The following is a 16,639-nucleotide window of genomic DNA, read 5'->3' as shown; positions in this document are numbered from 1 at the left end:
TGTTTTTTATTTACCAGATAAATTATCACAGATTATGCATATTTGATCATTTTCTTGAATCTAATCTTTACGTAAATTGTTTTGCCGAGTGTTGCTTTTGAATTGAGGGATCTCTGTTACGATAACACCTATCTCTTACTCCTTAAAATGTATGAAGTTTCCAACCCGTACTTGGCCAGTGTGGCTAACTGTGGCCTAAATCCTTATAGACCCTTGCCTAGCAGTGAAACGTATAGTTAGTTGATGATGGTGTGATTTCACTGGATCTGAATATTTTTCAATCAATCTCCTCCCCTTAGGAAGCTACAATGCCACACCGAGACACAGGCTTCAAACATACAACTCATCTATTTTTGCGTCAGGGATTAAAAAAGTATTTTGAAAACAGGATATAAAAAGGAAGACATTATTGCAGCTTTGGCTTTATTCCAATGCCGCTAAATTAATTTAAAAAAAAGATTGTACTGGGTTTTGGCTGCAGCTACTACCTAGGCTGGTTTTTTAAATCCTGCTAACTCTTTAAATAAGGTATTTAAAGCTTAACGGTCCCCTACTCGACAATAACGGCATGCCATCGGTTGTGCTAATTAAAATATTTCAACATTAGGGTGATCGCATTGACATTACGGACTGACCCTCGTTGCTACTCCACCCCAGTTAGTGTCCTATTTTGTTAGCCAGTTTATCAAAGTATGGCTTTGGTTGGGGTTAAAATGTAGCCAAAACGATAAATTTCAAGGTTTTTTTGGCCTAGATGCAACGCATGCAATGTATTTACCCATATCATCCCTTACAACATTAATGGACGTATAATGTAAGAAAAGGTACACTACGAGATAGAACTTAATCAAATCTGAAAAGAAATACATAAATGGTGCTAGGTAATTTAAAAAAAAAAATTGAAAAGGAAATGTTTCAAAATATTTTTGAGATGAAAATGTAAGATTTGAGATAAAATGTAAGAGAAAAATTGTCTCTAATATTTTTTCCATAATTATATTGTCTTTTTTCCATTACAATTGTAAGCCTTGTCCAATCATCGCAAAGGACCATATTATCCATATGTCAGGTTTTTCAGTTAAAATAACCCTCAGCCTTAGGCTCCTAACAACGTAAGAAACCATCAAAATTTTTCCGACTTGCGACGCGATTTAAGTAAATCCAGAAACCATCTTCTAGATGCTCCAGCACATGCTTATTGCAATCGATAACTTGCCTGTCAAAGCCAACAGCTTTCAGTACCCATGACTCCATCTATACTTAAAAAGAGTCAATCATAGTCATCAGTCAGGTTTTCCCAGTCACACTGTTTTGCCTTCCTGCAATCTCATAAGTCTTTTCTTCTTGTTCCAGAAAGATTATCTTCTCGAACAAAAGTTAACACTAGCTCCACTATTCCAGAATTAATTATCTTGTCTACACCAAGAATAGTCTGGAACAATTCTTTCAGAATCTCTTGACGCTATCAGCATTTATGTTTTAATGCGCACGCCGCAGACGTGTCCACTAGTCTAAGTTTGTCTATTCCCCTTTATTTTCCTGTGGATCTATGAATTGTCCAGGTTATACTTGGATCAAATTTTTGGGGATGTATGCCAAACTTGCTCAGGGATTTTTCCATTCCACACTTTCTTGATTTTCTTTCTGCAGTCTCAAAACTCTTGTCGTCATATTCCATTGATCACTTCTCCCGTTTATATACAAAGTGGAGTATTGGTTTGCGCATAGCTGGGGGTAGTATCATGCGTTCTTTAATATTGGGAAACTTTCGAATGATATTGTAATAGTCACTCCTGTTCAACCCCTCTACATAAGCCGATGTTTATCGGGGACAATTTGTTTGACCTTGGTGCTTGACTGTTGACTTCGAGTCAGCGCTATTTTGGGTAACATCGTTAGGGGAAGTTGCGAAAGATCTGAATATTTTCAGTTTACCTATGTCTATTTTACACAGGAACACAAGAAGACTTATCTACTGCTCGCTAGCTCACTCAGTCTTTTAATCCAGAAGACAGCAGTGCTGCTTTTAGGTAACAAACAGGCAAGGCGCTGGTACACTACGTAGGCGGTTTTATGCCTACGCAAAGAATCCAACCTTCAGCAACGAAAAATATTTATATTCTGTACACATCAATAATAATGGGTGATTCATTTGGAGGTAGTTTTTTCAAAACTAAAAAATGTAATATAAACAAATTTATCGGGTTATCTTTATTATCATGTAAAAAACCATTCTTGACATTTATTTTTTAAAGATGTATTTCTTTCAAATATTGGCCGTAACTGCGATAACCGTGGTCCGTTCTGCAGTTCCAATTTTCGATGACGCGTCCGAGAAATTAACTGTTCACCAAATTGTTCAGGCAATACCGACCGGATTTCTTCAAAAACGAGGACCAGTGAGTTGGCCGCCTAAATATCAAACACGGGTAGTATTTTTTCATACGCGTGCAGTTCATGACAAGAGTATCGCGTTTTATTAACCTATGAAGTAAATGATTTTTTGACCTTGACTTTGTCAGGAAGCGGTAATTATTTTTTTCCATCCTCTAAGGGTAAATACAATAATTTTAAACTGTGGTAGACGACATTTAGAGAAGCTGCCTGTCAACGTAGAGAATTTTTGGAGCTTGTAAAAAAGAAACTACACTATGAACAAAACAATCGAGAGGAAATAGCAGACATAGATGTTTTTTTTATACACGTTCTTAACAAAAGGATCGCGTTCTAAATTACTTATTAGAAAAACGTTGGATTTGAGCACGTGTGTGCAGGCGCTCAGGTGCCGTGACACGTGGTAACGGTCCAACCATATGCCACGGGTTCGATTCCGGGCTATTTTGACTGACTCAGTTGGTCGGAAACTGAGGGCAAAAGGCATTTTAGATATGAAACCTCATCATGTCGCGAAATTTTAAAGATTTTTTACGGGCTACGTGAGGTCACATGAGCTATGTTTGACACGGCTATGGGACACGAAGGGAAAGTACTTTAAATATTGAAGATATGATATTTTGCTTTCCTTGATTATTTTATGTTTAAAAGAAATAAAGAATCAAATTGAATTCGTCAAATTACAAAAAAAAAATTATTTCATGGGTTAGCAAATTACACTTGAAATTGTCATATTGATTAAACTCTACCGCTCATTGGTAAGGCAGAATCCCTTGAGAAGCATGAGCATGAACCTCCAGGGGTTGCTCTTTGTGTCATTTACCACATTTATTTCAAACATACTAGTTTGAGAATACCTGCAGGAGCTGAACGCGCTACCACGGATATTTGTCATTCACGTATGCAGAAACTGTTTTTTATCTTTAGCATAAAGTTATTGCTTCACTGGTTGTAAGAAATCAAGTAGTCCAAAAAGTCCATTCTTACCATTGACTTACAATTATATGGACGTCGGGTCCGCGCTAAAAAGTGTCCGCACTTGTAAGGCGCTAAAATCGTATACAGAGCGCCAAACTCCGCTTTAGTCTTCATTTGTTCGACTGACAGCGCGATACTGCGATGACATTACAATTTAAATTTCGAATAGGTTGACTTGGGACATTTTTTTCGTGGTTTTTGTATTAGACCCGTCGTCCATTTATTTGTAAGTCAATGATTCTTACAAATACTTTGGTTGCATCGTAAACGACCAATGTGATCATAGCGTGGAGATCAAACGTCGGATAAAACAAGTGCGTAACACATTTGTATAGTTGAGCCATCTACTCTACAATCGATCCTTGAAGATCTCTACATGTTTTCGATTCTTCTGTATGGCGTACAATGGCCTTAACTCAAAATATGAGCGACCGCTTAGAAGCCTTCATTATAATATCACATCATTGGACACTTCCAATTAAACAATATTGCAGATGCTGAATAACAAATTAGATGTCTTGAGTACTGTCAAAAAACAGATAAACGGAAACGGATGCCACTGTATCCGTCCACAATATTTTCAAAATTCTTCTGTGTACCCACATTTGGAATATCCTCTTTAAATGCACACTTCCAGTGAAAGAGTGTTGTCAATAAGAAATTGGATATCTTAAGTACTGTCAAAAAACACAGGCTACAGTACGTTGGTCATTATAGTCCCACCCATTTCTGTAGTAGGGACATGAGTACTATCAAAATCCTACTGGACGCACTAATGCAACCAAGAGTAGAACCAACAGTCCGAAAGGCTAAATACGACCTGCTCCGACAAGAAAAAATCCAGGGATGGAAGAAGGCGTACTGCGTGATTTTTCTCCGGACGTGGTTCAACGGGCCACCTTGGATTCAATTGACAACCGTGCCGAGAAACTTATAGGTGACTCGGAATTGGTCGAGAAGCTGCAGAGCCTTGAACACCGCTGTAAAGTTGCCTGCGTATCGGTATTCTACAGGATATATCACGGAGAGTGGGCGATGGAATTATACGATTTAATTCCGCCTTTCCCTTTCATTTGCATTTGCATAGCTATATATAGGCATTGCTATGCTTAAAAGGAGATTTCTGTCACTATTATTGTAAATCTAAAGTAGGAAAGAAATAAATTTAGAACACTAAGAAAAAAATCCTTCAAAAGCCCTCTTCTAGCATACCGTGACGGACACTATATTGGTATAATGCCATGTAAGCCATGTAATTGTTTTTAAAAATCGTTATTAAAAACACTCTCTGATTACTGTTCGATATTTTAATAAAAACCAATTACAAAACACTTTTTAGTTGGTAATTGTATTACAAATACAAAATACGTATTTCAGTTACAAGTAATTCATATATTGTACGATGGCCTAGTGCGAGTTGGAGATTTCACATGTTTTTTAATGGTTGTGAAAGTGTGCTTGCGTCGTATCTTTGTATTTGGTTTTTCAACGACTTTTTAACCGTAGCGCCGTCTATAAGAAATCTATGATATTTCGTCACCCACTTAGATGCCTTTACAGCTACCAGCCCCGGCTAGAGATGTCGCTATTAATTTTATTTTTAAATTTTTTTTGAATTGATATTCAATTATTTTTATGTGAAATTACTCCACTAGTTTGTTATAATTATTAATACAAAGATCGAACACCCAGAAAAAATTCCTTCGATCCGGCCGGATTCGAACCGATTATTATTATTACCACCGGGGGACTAGACGTAGGCTTTGGTTCTACCCCTATGTTGTGGATATTCCAAAGATTCGCACGAAGGTTTATGCTTCCACGTTTATATGGCGAACGGCTATGGAGTGGAATTCCCTGCCTGCAGACTTGTTCCCTGAACGTTATAACTTGGGCCTTTTCAAGGCGAGAGTCAATAAACATTGTTTAGGTGTGCATGCTCTATTGTCGACCTCATCGTCACTTTCCATCAGGTGAGATGGAGGTTAAATGCGCACTTACATTTTATAAAAAAAATAAAAAATCCTGACTAACCCTAATGATAGCTGACCTCCGGTAGGAGATGCCACCTCAAGAAGAAGAAGAATTATAACAAATTAAATAATAATAATAATAATATTTATTTTCTCTTAGCAAAAACATAGAAACTTAAGGTATAAAGTTACAGGGTTCACTTAAATCTAAATTGTGAGAGACAGGATCCTAAACTAGGGTACCCCCTGTGTCTTAGGTCTCCTGGCCTCCCCTCTTGATTGAACAGCTTTGGTAACAATATTAAAAATGTGATTCACTGAAATTACTTTAACAATATATAAGTTTTATAAAGTTTTATATCTACATTTATACATAAATACATTGGAGTTTATGTTTTTTTATTTTTTTTTTTAGTTAATAAATAGAGCTAATTAGCTATCTAGTAGTAACGTAAATTAGCAAAACGTATTATAACAGCTTTGAGCTGATGACCAATTGTCTGCGGTACCGTATAAATATGCTTATTAATAAATATATCATTTTTCATACCACAATGCTCTCTTAAACTGCTAACACTGAGTCAGTACAATAAAATTGTAATCGTAGTAAATAATCGAATACCAGTGTGCTTTACCGTTTATATGATAATGTAGACACAGTCACGGGCCAGAGCGCTTTCGTTTGAAGTCCATTACTCGGTATTATTAAGATTATTATCGGAAGAACACATGGTGCTAGTATAATTACGACCTATGTATGAAATTAACGGAAACTTGATACGTTTATCTAGGTAACCTATCCCAAATTCGAATTTATTTTTTCCGAAATAACGTTTGCTAGAATTTTCATTACCCCGAAAGCCAAACTATAAAGAAACCGTTGTTCTTTTAGGAAATGTTCAGGATATGGTCGAATACCGTTTGAATAAATAAAATAAAAAAAAATAAAAAAAGACACGATTAGGTTCGGTTAGGTTAGGTTAAGTTAGGTTTGAAAGAAAATTCGAGCAGACGTTATTTCTGGAAAATGTCATTTCGGACTTCTTACAGGTAACCGTTCGTCTATCATCAATTCACATCTATTAGGAGATGGCACTGCACTGACATAATACTCAGAAAACGTGTGAATTCGGTATGACATAAGCCGAATTTAGCATTTTTATATTCTATTAGATACATAGATAACCAAGTAACACACGTCCCCGTCAATTCACGTGAGTCTATCGACAATATTGACTGACTTATAGCCAAAGAACCAAAACACAGGCTATGTTAAATTAAACTTTGAGTTTCCAATACTAATAATAATAAATATTGTTGATAGAGTTACAAGAATTGGAGAGGACGTTAGTTATATTTTTCTGTATCCAATGGAGCAATAAACATTTTTGTCGTAACTTCACTTATGCCATTCTTCCATGAGCAGAGCGAATTACAATCTTTTTTTAAGTTTCTACCAAACAACCTACAGATATCATCTCATCCCGTAACGTCAGGACCACTTAATAAAAAATGCATAATCAATAACTCTTATATCGTCCTCGAAAATATTATGTAATAACAGTGTAACATTTAGTAACAGTAGAGCTCCTTGTGAATGAGTTCGGCCAGGTAAGTACTGCCACCAAGCAGTAATGTGAAAATTACTGCGTTCCGGTTTTGAAGTGCAAACGTGCTGGTGAAATTATAGGCACATAGAATTTGTCAAATTATGTATCAGGGTGACGGGCGCAGTGGCTGTGCCCCTCAGACCTTTGCGCTTGAGTGTCACTGCAACTGTTATGGACAGACGTGTCGCTTATTTTATTTTATTTATTTAATTTCCTTAACAATATTCTTTGTGTTGGAAAAAAGAAAATACAATTACAATTAAAATCTAACATCATATCCAAATAACCAAACGAAAATAAATTAATATATTAACTAGTCATTAGTACAAAATAATTATAATAATACAATAACAATAACGATGTCAAATTAAATGTCATCGGCATGGTTCAATACAAATTAAATGCAAAATAATAACAATACATAATACAATAATGTCAAATAATAATAATCAATAACAATGTCAAATTATGAATCCTTATCCTCGTTAAAAACAATTTAATTTAATGTCACAACAAATTCATCAATACAATAAAATGATTTTTCCAATAAGAAACGTTTCAAACGCTTTTTGAAAGATACGTGATCTTGTACCATTTTAAGTTCACTAGGGAGACTATTATATATTTTTGTTGTTTGGTATCTAGGGCTATGCTTTATAATGTTTAACTTTGGAGCTATTACACCACGTCTATCCTTTCTCCTAGTAACAAGCCTGTCTGACTCGATCTCCTTGTTAAACCTTACCACCAGGCGCACGGTTTGTTCGTCCCGTCATTTGGTATAAAAAATAATTGTAAGCGTTGTACATAGGTCAAGAGTAGTCTTGACCGACCTGAAAAGTAGACTTAAAAAATTATCCCTTTCTTCCACAATGGGTGCGGTGTGTCGGTGTTAGCGCAATAATTGGTTATATCGTGGGAATAGTTCCCACCTGTCCGTCCGTCTGTACGCCCGTCTTTCCCATGACCATAAGGCACGGTCACCTACCGTGAACTTGCTACCTTCGGGGGTGATATGAGAATTAATGAACATCGAATGTCTCTTCATGAAAATTCATCCTTTGACACGCTTTGTGAACCCAGTTTTAGAATTAGAGTATGTAGTATATCTGCCGTCCACTAACTGTAACGCGAATAATTAACAAATGATCAAATAACCGTTTTAAATAGCAAAAAATCTTATCGGTACTTACCTTAACGATGCATAGCTGAAATATCATTGAAACTTGGTTATTTATATCTCAAAAAAATATTTTGTAGCCGCGATTTAGTTTGCAGACGGCAACGGTCAATTTTTTGTAATTTTTAGGTCTACAAACGCTTGGGAAGATTCTGATAACCACTTTACAATAAAGTCCAGTTTTGATTACCCGTTTACAACATAGCTGAGAGTAGTTATCAAACAGAGATACTCCACTACTCTGCTACTTTAGTAGCAGAAGAGCTCCTTATGAAAGTATTCGTGTAGGGAAGTTCTGCCACCTTACTACCGCTAAGCAGTAATGTTACCGGTTTTGAAGGGTAAGGGTGCTAGTGAAATTACAGTCATATGGGACTTGTCAAATAATGCCTACATTATGAAATGTATACATAACGGGTGATTAATTAGGAGGTGCTTTTATCAAAACTGAAAAAAATTTAATAAAAACCATAATATATTTACTATATCGTATAAAAAAACTTTCTTGACATTTATTTTTTAAAGATTATTTCTTTGGAATATTGGCCATAACTGCGGTTAACGTGGTCCAATTTTCGATGACGCGTCCGAGCATTTCAATTGGTATTTGGCGAATAACGCGAGTAATGTTGGATTCCAGTTGCTCATTCGTACCCGGCTTATCCGTATAGATTTTGGACCATACGTAGCCCCAAAGGAACAAGTCTAGGGGTGTGATGTCACAAGATCTAGGCGGCCAACTCACCGTCACCTAAAACTTGTTTTGAATTAATACCGCCATTTAATTCGTATTTTGTCTAAATCAGGAAAAGGTCAATAAAGTACAATATCCTGAAAACTTTTAGTTTTAGGCATCAAATACTTGAGACTAAATGGTAGAAAAGTTGAATAACATTTATGAAGGTTTTTAGGTAAAAATTGATTACATAGAACCAATGTACACTACAATACATTATGTCAACATTGACTTTATTTCTGGTAGCATTTTTGCATGTCTGTTACACCAACATTGAACAGTTTTCCAAATTAAAAAACAAATCCTAAAGTTCTTCTCAAGTGATTTAGACGATTCTGTCTCTGGACTCTTCAACTGTAGTACCTTTTAGAGCTTTAAATCGCACAGATCTCAGAGGCACTGCCACTGTGCCCGTCACCCTGAGACATAAGTTGTCAAGTTCCATGTGCCTGTAATTTCGCCAGCGCCCTAAGGGGCGAAGGATAAGTCCTTCAAAACAGGAACGCAGTAATGCTCTCAGTACTGCTTGGCGGCAGAAATAGGTAAGGTAAGCCAGTAGTTGCCTGGACAAACTTTTTCACAAGAAGCTCAACTGCTGTTAAATATACTGCTACTGCTAATAAAACCTGAGAAGAGTCTACGACGCAAAATTCAGAATTTTTGAACAATCAAATACTTATTTTGGATTGGGCCACTGTTCTTGACAAGCAGCGACATATGAATATGACTCATAGATAGAATGTTATTGACACGAGCTACTAATCAAGAAGCGAAGTGCGAATTGGTGAACACGTTGCCCTGGAGAATGACCTAATGCTATATGAAAGTTAGGAAAGGAGCAATGTGTTCAGCCCATGACCTTGTCCTTCACCGACAAAAGCAAAAAACATCATTTCCCCAAAGGCCCAATCACTTCCACACTTAAGGCGCGGATGCTGTCGTATTAAGGCCTCCTCCAATAAGAGGCGGTAATCGATTAAACAAACATCCGCCTGACGCCATAAATCAAGCTTCGGTGATTGGGACACACCTGCCAAGATTGTATCGCAGATGGTACATGTTCGTTGTTATGTCTGCCTACTACCTCACGGAGGGTTTTTGTATTATTGTGATATATTTTAGAAATTGCGCAAATACTTTTTCATACTCAGTGTTCTTCCTTCGATCCTTTAGTAGCAGTAGAACTCCTTGGGAACGAGTTCGTCCAGGGAAGTACTGCCACCTTACCTATTTCTGCCGCCAAGCAGTAATGTAAGCATTACTGCGTTTCGGTTTCAAATGGTAAGGGTGCTAGTGAAATTACAGGCACATGGGACTTGTCAACGTATGTCTCTGGGTGTCGGGCGCAGTGGCAGTGCCCCTCAGATCTTTGTGATTTAAAAGTCAAAGTCAAAGCCAAAGAATTATTTATTCCATAGGTAAAATAAATTTACACTTGCAAACGTCACTTTTATGCTACTGCTTGTTCACTATGCTGAATTCCCTGAGAAGAACAAGCAAGAAAGTCCAGGGATTGCTTTTTTCAAATAAACTTAAATGTTGAATCAAATTTGTGTGGAATCTAGAGCCATGTTTTCTTTCCATACATCTTTATCTAACATGTTTGTTGTCTTCAATTTCGTAGTATGACGTTTTAATTAGTTGGCAACTGTTATGGACAGGCGTGTCGCTTACCACCAGGCGCACGATTTGTTTGTCCCGTCACTTTGTATTATAAAAAAAAAGATCGACTAGATAGCCTAGAACGCTGCATCCTTCACGCTCAATCATTATGATTTGTCATCCAAGCGTCAGAAGCGCTTCCCTTTCTCTTTCCTTGTGGTTATAGCAAGGGAATGGAGTACTTTACCTGTCTCAGTGTTTCCTGGTAACTCCAATTTTGAGCTGTTTAAGACTAGAATGATCAGACAGTTTTGACAACGTATATCATCATCTGTTACAGCCTCGTTTGTCATCGGCTAAGATTATGGCCAAGCGTGAGTCCATTTTACATTTTTATGTACAAAGTCGATTTCATGTTTTAAATTAAATATAGTTATTATTTATTTATTCAATTGTACTCATCTCATGTTCAATCATTTTCAATTTGATTCCTTGTAAAAAACTTATGTCTTTCCACAGTAACATTTTTCTTTTGTTCGAAATGTATTTTAAGTTTTTGTATTAACTCATCCATAGATTAACATTTCTTATCAAATTGCTCGCATAATTCTCTGCATTGTTCTACCACGACATGAAGTAGTATGTTGATTTGTATGGTCTGCGACTTTTTGTTCAGCTCACACGCTTCAAAATATATTTTAAAACCTTTGCTCCATTTATTCTTCACTTAAATTTCCGATGTTATTATTCACTAAGTTCTGATCAAAGTAAAACGGTGCAGGGGAGATAATACAAGATTCCATTTTGTAGACCTATACCCCTGTAGCATGGCGCATCATAGTCGCGACGCGCGAGATAAATTTGAAATAAGTGCGCCCTATTGGCTATTTAAATTAGATCTGATTGAGACAGCCAATAGCGCGCGCTTATTTAAATTTTATCGCGCGTGGCGACTATCATGCGTAGCCATACTACGGGGATAATCTTTCTTATTTGTGTTGTAAACCGTTTTGAATATGTCTTTACTTACACTTAAACCGACTGCGCCATGTTAGGTTATACGTCAATGACACACAAGAGTGGGTTGCCAACTGGTTTATTCTAAAATCTACTTATTGAAGGTAGAATCTAAACATTACTTTATTAATAATCTAATAAGTAAATACCTGACAGACCATCGATTAAAATTGCGAATTATAATTTGTGCATTAGCAAAATTTAAAATAACAAATGGAATTCCCTTAAATTCTTTAATCGAAGAGAGTAAAGAGTGGAGTGCACTAAAAGACTCCCCACATGACGTACCATTCACTTCTTGTGTGTCAGACTACTTGGGCAGCAATCGGTGTGTACCTTACGTCGATTGGTCAAGTACTATAAAACTACTCATTTAAAAACACTACAAATGATATCCTAACTCACAAGGTAATTGTATTTATCCATTATTCAACAAATGATGAACATCGTCAGATACTGTCGAGTCTATGCTTCCATAATCTTAGTCAACGGAAGCGCAGGCGCATATTCCGATTTCGCCAACCCAATTAAGTGATCCACGGAATCTGTGCTATATTGTCTTCCAATTTTATTGAGTCTACAGCTCTCTTGAGCACTCTATATTAATAATAATAATAATAATAATAACGTACCATAGATAACCATGCTAATTACCTGGTCTCAATTTAGGGAATTCTCTATACATAGAGTACCTACCAGAGCAACGAAATTCAATCCAGGGCACTAAGACCCAGACGAAGACCAGATTAGAAAAGTTCGTTTTCCTAAATTAGTCGTACCGGGAATACTCGGAACCTTCTCCAGCGTCAATGAGCTAACCGATATTCTTGTAAACGACATTATACATACATTTTTTTACCTATGATACAACCGTACGGGTCTCGAGAGACAAGTTAAGAATATGTCCGCTATGCATATTTTCGACATGCGTATTTTCTTCACTGTTATTGAGATAGACTATAGACTATATAATAAACACCTTTTCAATCTAGGTGTCACGGAGGGGGAGGAAACGGTCGCGCACATCCTTCTACAATGCTTCGGCGCTACGAAGTCTTCAGAAAACCCAGGAGGTTGCCGAGATCTCTGTCATGCAGAGGTCCCAGGTTCATTTGTTTCTCTCGTGAGTTTGCGTGTAATTTTTTGTTGTTTATATGAGTGTCCATGACAGGATACAGGAATTCCCTAGTGCGGGACTATCGATGTGCGGGTTATTGGTAAAGTAAGAATTATATGGATTCGACCTATTGACCTCTAAAATGAGAAGTAGCTTTCTCTGGGCTATTGTTTTCATCATCTTCATCAGGGCTTGCAATTATCTCTTTACTATTAACATTATGAAAGGTTAAATAAATTTACCTCAAATTAACGTAAATAAATATATCCGTTTTAACATAAAGGCGGAGATGAAAACAAGTAATATTATGAAAAATAAAGCAGGTACTTTGAACCAAAAGTGAGAATCCATTAACCCTTACGGTTGGCCCACGATTGGCCTTAATAACTTACTCATCTCCGAAATTAACCTTTAAAACAAACGCTTAGGCGCCAAACATGTTTTTTTACTTCAAATTTTTTTTGTATAAAAGGTATTTTGACGCCCACTGTTGGTTTTACAATTTTACAATATTGCCTTGTCTGTGCCTCGTTTAAGAAAAAAGTAAAAAAATGGCGCCGAAAATTATCGACCACGTCTTCATTACGGTTTTGTTGATGAAAAAAACCTATTTTATTGTATTTTTATTGGAGTTCTACGAGAGATTGGTTACTAAACAGTAAGTAAGTAATTACTGGTTCTCAGAAACAGGCGGTAGTTTGATAGATAAGTTAGCTTAGTACCTGGACTTGGCCACTGTCGGCTTGGTAAATTGTACGAAAAAATTACCACAGATAAAAAGTAAGGCTGAATATAGACAACACTCTATTTGTTTTTATTGTTAACATGATTGTTATTGAAATTCATGGACTGCTTCATAGTTTATAAAAATAAAGAAGTGCCAGACAAATACTGGTTGGGTAGAGTTTCGAAAATTGCGTCGCGTCTTCTCGCCACCCATACTACAAACTGCCAATGTGGCCGAACGGTTACCATGCCGGACCCGCGGATGGCATCCGCGACACAGGGTTTCTCTAGTGTTAGAGCTATGTTGAGTGTGTGCATTATACATTATTATTAAAGTTTGAATACAAAAGTTTTCAATCACAATTACATATTTCTTTAGAATATTGTAATAAGATTTAAGATTTGTAACATATTTAGAAGCCGTTACGAACAGACAAAATTATTGAAATTTAAAAAACCATGAGGTTTTCACTGGTCCTGATTATTGCGTAGAAAATTGCTACCGGCACGACAGGCGTATAAAAGCAATGTTTTTACAAAACAACAAAAACTTTAAAGCAAATAAATAACCAAACATAATTCATTATTGTTTAGACTCGCGTTGATTGGGAACCGCCGAGTTGTAAAATGTCTATAATCGGGAATCGAACTCGGGCCCTTACCCAATAATCAGCCTTAATCACCTTGTTTGCCCAAATTGTGCAAGGATTAGAAAAAAATGTGTTAGAAAAAAGTGGTGTAAGCTTTGGCTATATTATACTTTTGAGAGGAGGACGGACGGTTTGAATCCCTGTGTTGTATCTGAGATTTTCATTTCTAAGTTGTATGTAACTTTGAGAACGTTTTTTATAATATCTAGTGACGGGACGAACAGTCATGTGCCTGGTGGTAAGCGACACGCCTGTCCATAACAGATTCTCTGACAAAAGCTTCAAACTTAACAACTCCCCTCTTTTTGCGTCAAGGGTTGTGCCCACATTAAATAAAAACCTCTGTCGTTTAGCCAATAAGTACAAATTGTGTACGTGATATACTTTTATTCTGAGGACTAAAAACCAGTTTACAAAATATCGTAAATTAAAAAAAAACCTGGATAAAAAAAACCGAAATTATTAATTTTCGAAAAACCTTCAGTTTCGTAAATACTGTCGTCCATAGAAATATTATCGGTTATTAAAACCAATATTTGTTATAAAAACCGCTGTTACGTATACCCTAGTTATTATTTTTTTATCCCCGCTTTGACAATGACAAAAAGTTTAATGAAGTGTGTTATAATTATTTTTTTTTACAACTTTACGGTTAACCGTTGCTATAAAAAGTTACTGCATTTAATTCCTTAGCAGTAAGGTACAATTTTCAATAAACACCAATTTCAATAAGTATAGTATATTTTGCCAAAATATTATGTGTAAAATTTGCATTTTGCTTCAAGTATATCGCATTAAATGTTAAAGTAAATTCTAAGTACAGCTGCATAAAGATGACATTCCTGTTTTAACTTTCTTTTGAAATTATACTGTAGAGTGGTAATAATGGATCTTCTTGCGGTTTGCGACAAAGACATTTTTTTCTAGTTCGCCAATTTTTTTTTGCCCCGTGCGGTGGTCGGCGCCTGCGCACTGACTTGCAAATCATATTTGTTTTGCGCATCTATTTGTCATATTTGCGGTTTCTTTTGTTTTTTTTATAAATCTTTCTTGTGTGGATTATCTTTTGCAAATTAGGGGTATTTATTTCAGGGCACTTCCGAGTTTTGATACTTTTTGCTAGTTTGTTTTAACACGCTGTGAACTGACATGGTATTGTTTTCTTAAAAGCAGTATTTATTTATCTATTAGCAACACACTAACATCATGTTCACAGCAACAAAAGTTATTTGACTAGTGTTTTCTACATAGTAAACACAACAATTATAAGTGTCGATGACAATAACAAACTAAATTAATTTTTTTGACTCAATAACTACATAAATAATACATAAATAATTTAAACTAGATAGCAATAGAATGGACTGAGGAATTCTATAGGAACATAATGCTATGGGAACCTTATCGAGGACAGCGAAGGAAACGGCGGTTTAGGAAGGAAAAAGGTGTATTATTAAAGAGGAAACAGACAGTAAAGAGAAACAGAAGAAACAGCAAGCACAGAGTATAAAAAAGGACAGAGACAAAGAGCTAAACATAGACTAATAACTAGAAACTATAAAGAGGGTCTGTCCTCGACAAACCTAATTAATTATTTTTATTTTTTTAGCTAATTTTCTTTCGAAAGACTCGATGTTATCACTAAATATAACTAAATCAGGACTAGTACCATTTCTTCGTTGTATGTTTTATACATTCTTGTGATATCGAATATTAGTTCGACAATAGGGAACATGAAAAGTTTTGCAAGGTTATCGGGAACATTTATAGGGAACTCACAAATAAATTTACCCTAGAATACTACTATAGTCTACCTTAATGTTTAAAATATTAAAAAGAAGATATCATGCGTCATCACTCTTGAAGAGAGTCCAAACTTGAAAAAGGATAATCTTTGATTATATAACAGTAGCTCCTTGTCAAAGAGTACGTCCAGGTTAATACTGCCACCTTATCTATTTCTGCCGCCAAGCAGTAATGCTCACATTACTGTGTTCCGGCGTTGAAGGATAAAGGTGGTGGTGAAATTACAGGCATATAGGACTTGCCATCTTATGTCTCAGGGTGACGGGTGCAGTGGCAGTGCCACGCAGATACCCTACCCTTACCACCAGGCGCATGACTTGTTCGTTCCATTATCTACTTTTATAATTTTTGTCATAACAGTGAAAAGTTAGCATAATTTGAATAATTTGTATTGTAATATTATATTATTTGAATATCACGTCGATTCACTACTTTGACATTAAATTGTTTTTGTATTGTCTTTTTTATTGTATTAATAACAATATAATTTGTTATTCATCATAATCATCATCTTATTTAAGAGCCAGACTCTTGTCGGTGTAGCCTCCTCCATGGTTCCTAGCCAGTTCTTCGACCTTTCTATAACTGTTCACTTTGATCTTTTTTATTTCTTTACTATACGCCATTCTTGGTCTTCCTCTGTTTCTTTTCCCTACTTGATAGTAGCGACCTAAGCCGTTGTCACGGCCCGGTTCACGTATCATGGCACGGTTGTCAAGGCCACATTTGCAAAATGACAAGTTTTCTATCTCTAGGCCACATCTGCAAAATGACAAGTTTTCTATCTCTAGGGGTTACTCTTTGTCAGTATACATTTGAATACATTTATCATTACAATATTTAATTTCAA

The sequence above is a fragment of the Hyposmocoma kahamanoa genome, unplaced genomic scaffold (genome assembly GCF_003589595.1).
Source record: "Hyposmocoma kahamanoa isolate Upper Pololo Valley unplaced genomic scaffold, ASM358959v1 94, whole genome shotgun sequence".
In the NCBI taxonomy this organism is placed as follows: Eukaryota; Metazoa; Arthropoda; class Insecta; order Lepidoptera; family Cosmopterigidae; genus Hyposmocoma; species Hyposmocoma kahamanoa.
Note: the sequence above shows the minus strand (reverse complement) of the source record.